The sequence below is a fragment of the Nerophis lumbriciformis genome, unplaced genomic scaffold (genome assembly GCF_033978685.3).
Source record: "Nerophis lumbriciformis unplaced genomic scaffold, RoL_Nlum_v2.1 HiC_scaffold_69, whole genome shotgun sequence".
In the NCBI taxonomy this organism is placed as follows: Eukaryota; Metazoa; Chordata; class Actinopteri; order Syngnathiformes; family Syngnathidae; genus Nerophis; species Nerophis lumbriciformis.
The window spans coordinates 1-7,500 of record NW_027316611.1 but is presented as its reverse complement, the minus strand read 5'-3'; positions in this window follow the sequence as shown (position 1 = coordinate 7,500).

The following is a 7,500-nucleotide window of genomic DNA, read 5'->3' as shown; positions in this document are numbered from 1 at the left end:
AAAAGGACCGGGGTAAAGAGGGGGAAAGCACCATATATGTGTCCGGGAAGGCGCCCCTCGGGCGGACACAGGTGTCTGCATGAGCCCCTGTCGCTCAGATGCTGGAAGATCAGTTTGAAAAAAGGACCAGAGGATAGAGGGGAAAAACACCATATATGTGTCCGGGAAGGCGCCCCTCGGGCGGACACAGGTGTCTGCATGAGCCCCTGTCGCTCAGATGCTGGAAGATCAGTTTGAAAAAGGACCGGGGTAAAGAGGGGGGAAGCACCATATATGTGTCCGGGAAGGCGCCCCTCGGGCGGACACAGGTGTCTGCATGAGCCCCTGTCGCTCAGATGCTGGAAGATCAGTTTGAAAAAAGAACCAGAGGATAGAGGGGAAAAACACCATATTTGTGTCCGAAAATAGCTCACTTTGACTCGGACGCGTTCCCTGTGATTTCAGCCTGTCAGACATGGTGCACATAGTAACGAGATGGAGGTGTTTTGGTCGACCAGGTAAAAAACGAAAAATCGAGAGAAGGTAAAAAGTAGGTGAAAAATTAAGCCTCTCTCGTTAAGGTACTTAGAAAAAATCCCCCAAAAAAAATGAACTCCCATTGAAATGAATGGGGAAAATTTTTTTTCTCGTTTTTTTTCTAAGTACAACAACGAGAGAAGGTAAAAAATGGTTTTTTTTAGCCTCTCTCGTTAAGGTACTTAGAAAAAAACCCAGATTTTTTATTTTCTCGTTTTTTTTCTAAGTACAACAACGAGAGAAGGTAAAAACAGGTGCTTTTTAGCCTCTCTCGTTAAGGTACTTGGAAAAAATCCGAGACATGTTTGGTCTTCCCCACTGACAGTGCGCCTTTGCTGGGTAAGTTGTGGACGTGCCAGGCACCCCCGGGACACCGGTGGAACGCGGCCGGACTCGTGGTACTCCAACCCGGGCATAATTTTGGATATTTCCCGGTCCTTTTTTTCCCCACTTTCCCAACTTTTCTTCTGAATCACAGTGCGCCTTTGCTGGGTAAGTTGTGGACATGGCAGGCACCCCCGGGACACCGGTGGAACGCGGCCGGACTCGTGGTACTCCAACCCGGGCATAATATTGGATCAAATTCGGGACTTTTGCCCACTTTCCCAACTTTTCTTCCCAATCACAGTGCGCCTTTGCTGGGTAAGTTGTGGACATGCCAGGCACCCCCGGGACACCGGTGGAACGCGGCCGGACTCGTGGTACTCCAACCCGGGCATAATTTTGGATCAAATTCGGGACTTTTGCCCACTTTCCCAACTTTTCTTCCCAATCACAGTGCGCCTTTGCTGGGTAAGTTGTGGACATGCCAGGCACCCCCGGGACACCGGTGGAACGCGGCCGGACTCGTGGTACTCCAACCCGGGCATAATTTTGGATCAAATTCGGGACTTTTGCCCACTTTCCCAACTTTTCTTCCCAATCACAGTGCGCCTTTGCTGGGTGCGTCGTGGACATTGTAGGCACCCCGGAACCCTGGTGGAACGCGGCGGGACTTGTGGGACTCGAACCTGGGTGTGATTTTGGACCAAATTCGGGACTTTTGCCCGCTTTCCCAACTTTTCTTCCCAATCACAGTGCGCCTTTGCTGGGTAAGTTGTGGACATTGTAGGCACCCCGAGACACTGGTGGAACGCGGCGGGACTTGTGGGACTCGAACCTGGGTGTGATTTTGGACCAAATTCGGGACTTTTGCCCGCTTTCCCAACTTTTCTTCCCAATCACAGTGCGCCTTTGCTGGGTGCGTCTTAGGCATTGTAGGCACCCCGGAACCCTGGTGGAACGCGGCGGGACTTGTGGGACTCGAACCTGGGTGTGATTTTGGACCAAATTCGGGACTTTTGCCCACTTTCCCAACTTTTCTTCCCAATCACAGTGCGCCTTTGCTGGGTGCGTTGTGGACATTGTGGGCACCCCGGAACCCTGGTGGAACGCGGCGGGACTTGTGGGACTCGAACCTGGGTGTGATTTTGGACCAAATTCGGGACTTTTGCCCACTTTCCCAACTTTTCTTCCCAATCACAGTGCGCCTTTGCTGGGTGCGTTGTGGACATTGTAGGCACCCCGAGACACTGGTGGAACGCGGCGGGACTTGTGGGACTCGAACCTGGGTGTGATTTTGGACCAAATTCGGGACTTTTGCCCACTTTCCCAACTTTTCTTCCCAATCACAGTGCGCCTTTGCTGGGTGCGTTGTGGACATTGTAGGCACCCCGAGACCCTGGTGGAACGCGGCGGGACTTGTGGGACTCGAACCTGGGTGTGATTTTGGACCAAATTCGGGACTTTTGCCCACTTTCCCAACTTTTCTTCCCAATCACAGTGCGCCTTTGCTGGGTGCGTTGTGGACATTGTAGGCACCCCGAGACACTGGTGGAACGCGGCGGGACTTGTGGGACTCGAACCTGGGTGTGATTTTGGACATAATTCGGGACTTTTGCCCACTTTCCCAACTTTTCTTCCCAATCACAGTGCGCCTTTGCTGGGTGCGTTGTGGACATTGTAGGCACCCCGAGACACTGGTGGAACGCGGCGGGACTTGTGGGACTCGAACCTGGGTGTGATTTTGGACCAAATTCGGGACTTTTGCCCACTTTCCCAACTTTTCTTCCCAATCACAGTGCGCCTTTGCTGGGTGCGTTGTGGACATTGTAGGCACCCCGAGACCCTGGTGGAACGCGGCGGGACTTGTGGGACTCGAACCTGGGTGTGATTTTGGACCAAATTCGGGACTTTTGCCCACTTTCCCAACTTTTCTTCCCAATCACAGTGCGCCTTTGCTGGGTGCGTTGTGGACATTGTAGGCACCCCGAGACACTGGTGGAACGCGGCGGGACTTGTGGGACTCGAACCTGGGTGTGATTTTGGACATAATTCGGGACTTTTGCCCACTTTCCCAACTTTTCTTCCCAATCACAGTGCGCCTTTGCTGGGTGCGTTGTGGACATTGTAGGCACCCCGAGACACTGGTGGAACGCGGCGGGACTTGTGGGACTCGAACCTGGGTGTGATTTTGGACCAAATTCGGGACTTTTGCCCACTTTCCCAACTTTTCTTCCCAATCACAGTGCGCCTTTGCTGGGTGCGTTGTGGACATTGTAGGCACCCCGAGACCCTGGTGGAACGCGGCGGGACTTGTGGGACTCGAACCTGGGTGTGATTTTGGACCAAATTCGGGACTTTTGCCCACTTTCCCAACTTTTCTTCCCAATCACAGTGCGCCTTTGCTGGGTAAGTTGTGGACATTGTAGGCACCCCGAGACACTGGTGGAACGCGGCGGGACTTGTGGGACTCGAACCTGGGTGTGATTTTGGACATAATTCGGGACTTTTGCCCACTTTCCCAACTTTTCTTCCCAATCACAGTGCGCCTTTGCTGGGTGCGTTGTGGACATTGTAGGCACCCCGAGACACTGGTGGAACGCGGCGGGACTTGTGGGACTCGAACCTGGGTGTGATTTTGGACCAAATTCGGGACTTTTGCCCACTTTCCCAACTTTTCTTCCCAATCACAGTGCGCCTTTGCTGGGTGCGTTGTGGACATTGTAGGCACCCCGAGACCCTGGTGGAACGCGGCGGGACTTGTGGGACTCGAACCTGGGTGTGATTTTGGACCAAATTCGGGACTTTTGCCCACTTTCCCAACTTTTCTTCCCAATCACAGTGCGCCTTTGCTGGGTAAGTTGTGGACATTGTAGGCACCCCGGAACCCTGGTGGAACGCGGCGGGACTTGTGGGACTCGAACCTGGGTGTGATTTTGGACCAAATTCGGGACTTTTGCCCACTTTCCCAACTTTTCTTCCCAATCACAGTGCGCCTTTGCTGGGTGCGTCGTGGACATTGTAGGCACCCCGGAACCCTGGTGGAACGCGGCGGGACTTGTGGGACTCGAACCTGGGTGTGATTTTGGACCAAATTCGGGACTTTTGCCCACTTTCCCAACTTTTCTTCCCAATCACAGTGCGCCTTTGCTGGGTGAGTCGTGGACATTGTAGGCACCCCGGAACCCTGGTGGAACGCGGCGGGACTTGTGGGACTCGAACCTGGGTGTGATTTTGGACCAAATTCGGGACTTTTGCCCACTTTCCCAACTTTTCTTCCCAATCACAGTGCGCCTTTGCTGGGTAAGTTGTGGACATTGTAGGCACCCCGAGACACTGGTGGAACGCGGCGGGACTTGTGGGACTCGAACCTGGGTGTGATTTTGGACCAAATTCGGGACTTTTGCCCGCTTTCCCAACTTTTCTTCCCAATCACAGTGCGCCTTTGCTGGGTAAGTTGTGGACATTGTAGGCACCCCGAGACACTGGTGGAACGCGGCGGGACTTGTGGGACTCGAACCTGGGTGTGATTTTGGACCAAATTCGGGACTTTTGCCCGCTTTCCCAACTTTTCTTCCCAATCACAGTGCGCCTTTGCTGGGTGCGTCTTAGGCATTGTAGGCACCCCGGAACCCTGGTGGAACGCGGCGGGACTTGTGGGACTCGAACCTGGGTGTGATTTTGGACCAAATTCGGGACTTTTGCCCGCTTTCCCAACTTTTCTTCCCAATCACAGTGCGCCTTTGCTGGGTGCGTCTTAGGCATTGTAGGCACCCCGGAACCCTGGTGGAACGCGGCGGGACTTGTGGGACTCGAACCTGGGTGTGATTTTGGACCAAATTCGGGACTTTTGCCCACTTTCCCAACTTTTCTTCCCAATCACAGTGCGCCTTTGCTGGGTGCGTTGTGGACATTGTAGGCACCCCGGAACCCTGGTGGAACGCGGCGGGACTTGTGGGACTCGAACCTGGGTGTGATTTTGGACCAAATTCGGGACTTTTGCCCACTTTCCCAACTTTTCTTCCCAATCACAGTGCGCCTTTGCTGGGTGCGTCGTGGACATTGTAGGCACCCCGAGACACTGGTGGAACGCGGCGGGACTTGTGGGACTCGAACCTGGGTGTGATTTTGGACCAAATTAGGTACTTTTGCCCACTTTCCCAACTTTTCTTCCCAATCACAGTGCGCCTTTGCTGGGTGCGTCGTGGACATGTCAGGCACCCCGTGACACTGGTGGAACGCGGCGGGACTTGTGGGACTTGAACCTGGGTGTGATTTTGGATCAAATTCGGGACTTTTGCCCACTTTCCCAACTTTTCTTCCCAATCACAGTGCACCTTTGCTGGGTAAGTTGTGGACATTGTAGGCACCCCGAGACACTGGTGGAACGCGGCGGGACTTGTGGGACTCGAACCTGGGTGTGATTTTGGATCAAATTCGGGACTTTTGCCCACTTTCACCCCCTCTCTTTGTTTATAGTGCATATTTTCTGCTGGATCTACTCTCTATTTACTCCAAGGAAAAAAACTAGCCGGTCGCGGCAAATTTTTACAATCGGTCGCCAAACTACGGCACGAGGGCCGAACGCGGTACGCCGGCGTCCAAGATACGGCCCGGGGATTTTTTTGATTTTTTGGGCTTTTTTTGATTTTTTTGGACATGTTGGGCATCCCAGGACTCGGGTGCGACTGCAGGACGTGTGGGGCTCTAACCTGGGTGTGGTTTTTGGTCATTTTTCCGGACTTTTGCCCACTTTTCCAACTTTTCTTCCCCACTCACAGTGCGCCTTTGCTGGGTGCGTTTTGGGCATGTGGGGGGCACCTCGGACTCGTGTGGTACGCGGCGGGACTTGTGGCACTCGTACCTGGGTGTGATTTTTGATCATTTTGTGGACTTTTCCCCAGACACTCTCCACTTGTCTACCCCACTTCCCCTGTGACTTTGCTGGGGGGGCGTTTCCCCGCTGTCCTTTGTAGTGTAAGGGTTACTTTTCTTTTTTTTCTGTCTGAAAATAGGGCCCCAAAAGGCCTCACACTCCCCGGGAAGACCTGATGGACGCCTCGGCGTCACTGAAACAGGCCAATCTGTCTGAAAATATGGCCCACGAAAGGCCTCACATTCCCCGGGAAGACCTGATGGACGCCCCGGCGTCACCGAAATACGGCAAACTGTCTGAAAATAGGGGCTCCAAGGGTTCCCCACTCTTTCTGGCCCACAAAAGGCCTCTCATTCCCCGGGAACACCTGTAGGACTCCCCGGCGTCAAGGAAATACGCCAAACCGTCTGAAAATAGGGGCCCAAAAGAACTGGAAATGATGTGTTTAATTTGGGGGGTGATGTCTATAATTATGGGGGTGCATTGGAGGCGGGAGTCCACTGGAGGGCTCCACACCGTCTGAATATAGGGCCCCAAAAGGCCTGGAATTAATGTCTTTAATTTGGGGGGTGCATTTGCAGCGGGAGTCCACCGGAGGGCTCCATTTCCCCACTCTTTTGTTGACATATGGCCACAAAAGGCCTCTCATTCCCCGGGAAGACCTGATGGACGCCCCGGCGTCACCGAAATAAGCCAAACTGTCTGAAAATAGGGGCTCCAAGGGTTCCCCACTCTTTCTGGCCCACAAAAGGCCTCTCATTCCCCGGGAACACCTGTAGGACTCCCCGGCGTCAAGGAAATACGCCAAACCGGCTGAAAATAGGGCCCCAAAAGAACTGGAAATAATGTCTTTAATTTGGGGGGTGATGTCTATAATTATGGGGGTGCATTGGAGGCGGGGGTCCACTGGAGGGCTCCACAACGTCTGAAAATAGGGCCCCAAAAGAACTGGAAATAATGTGTTTAATTCAGGGTGCATTTGCAGCGAGTGTCCACCAGAGGGCTCCAATTCCCCAGCTATAGTCCTGGTACTCTAAAATGATGGCACTTAGTCAAATTTCCGCCTTTTTTTGATGACTTCCAACTAGGAGAGGGACTAATTTTGAGTTCCGGACCCGGGTGGAGAACCATAGCACGTCGGCCTTCTTAAAGGGACATCCTCCTAGGCACTTAGTCAAATTTCCGCCTTTTTTTTGGACTTCCAGCGAGGAGAGGGACTAATTTTGCTTTCCGCACCCGGGTGGAGAACCATAGCAGGTCAGCCTTCTTAAAGGGACATCCTCCTAGGCACTTAGTCAAATTTCCGCCTTTTTTTTGGACTTCCAGCGAGGAGAGGGACAATTTTGCTTTCCTGACCCAGGTGGAGAACCATAGCACGTCGGCCTTCTTAAAGGGAAATGCTCCTAGGCACTTAGTCAAATTCACGCCTTTTTTTTGGACTTCCAGCGAGGAGAGGGACAATTTTGCTTTCCTGACCCAGGTGGAGAACCATAGCACGTCGGCCTTCTTAAAGGGAAATGCTCCTAGGCACTTAGTCAAATTCACGCCTTTTTTTTGGACTTCCAGCGAGGAGAGGGACAATTTTGCTTTCCTGACCCAGGTGGAGAACCATAGCACGTCGGCCTTCTTAAAGGGAAATGCTCCTAGGCACTTAGTCAAATTCACGCCTTTTTTTTGGACTTCCAGCGAGGAGAGGGACTAATTTGGCGTTCCAGACCCAGGTGGAGAACCATAGCAGGTCGGCCTTCTTAAAGGGACATCCTCCTAGACACTTAGTCAAATTCACG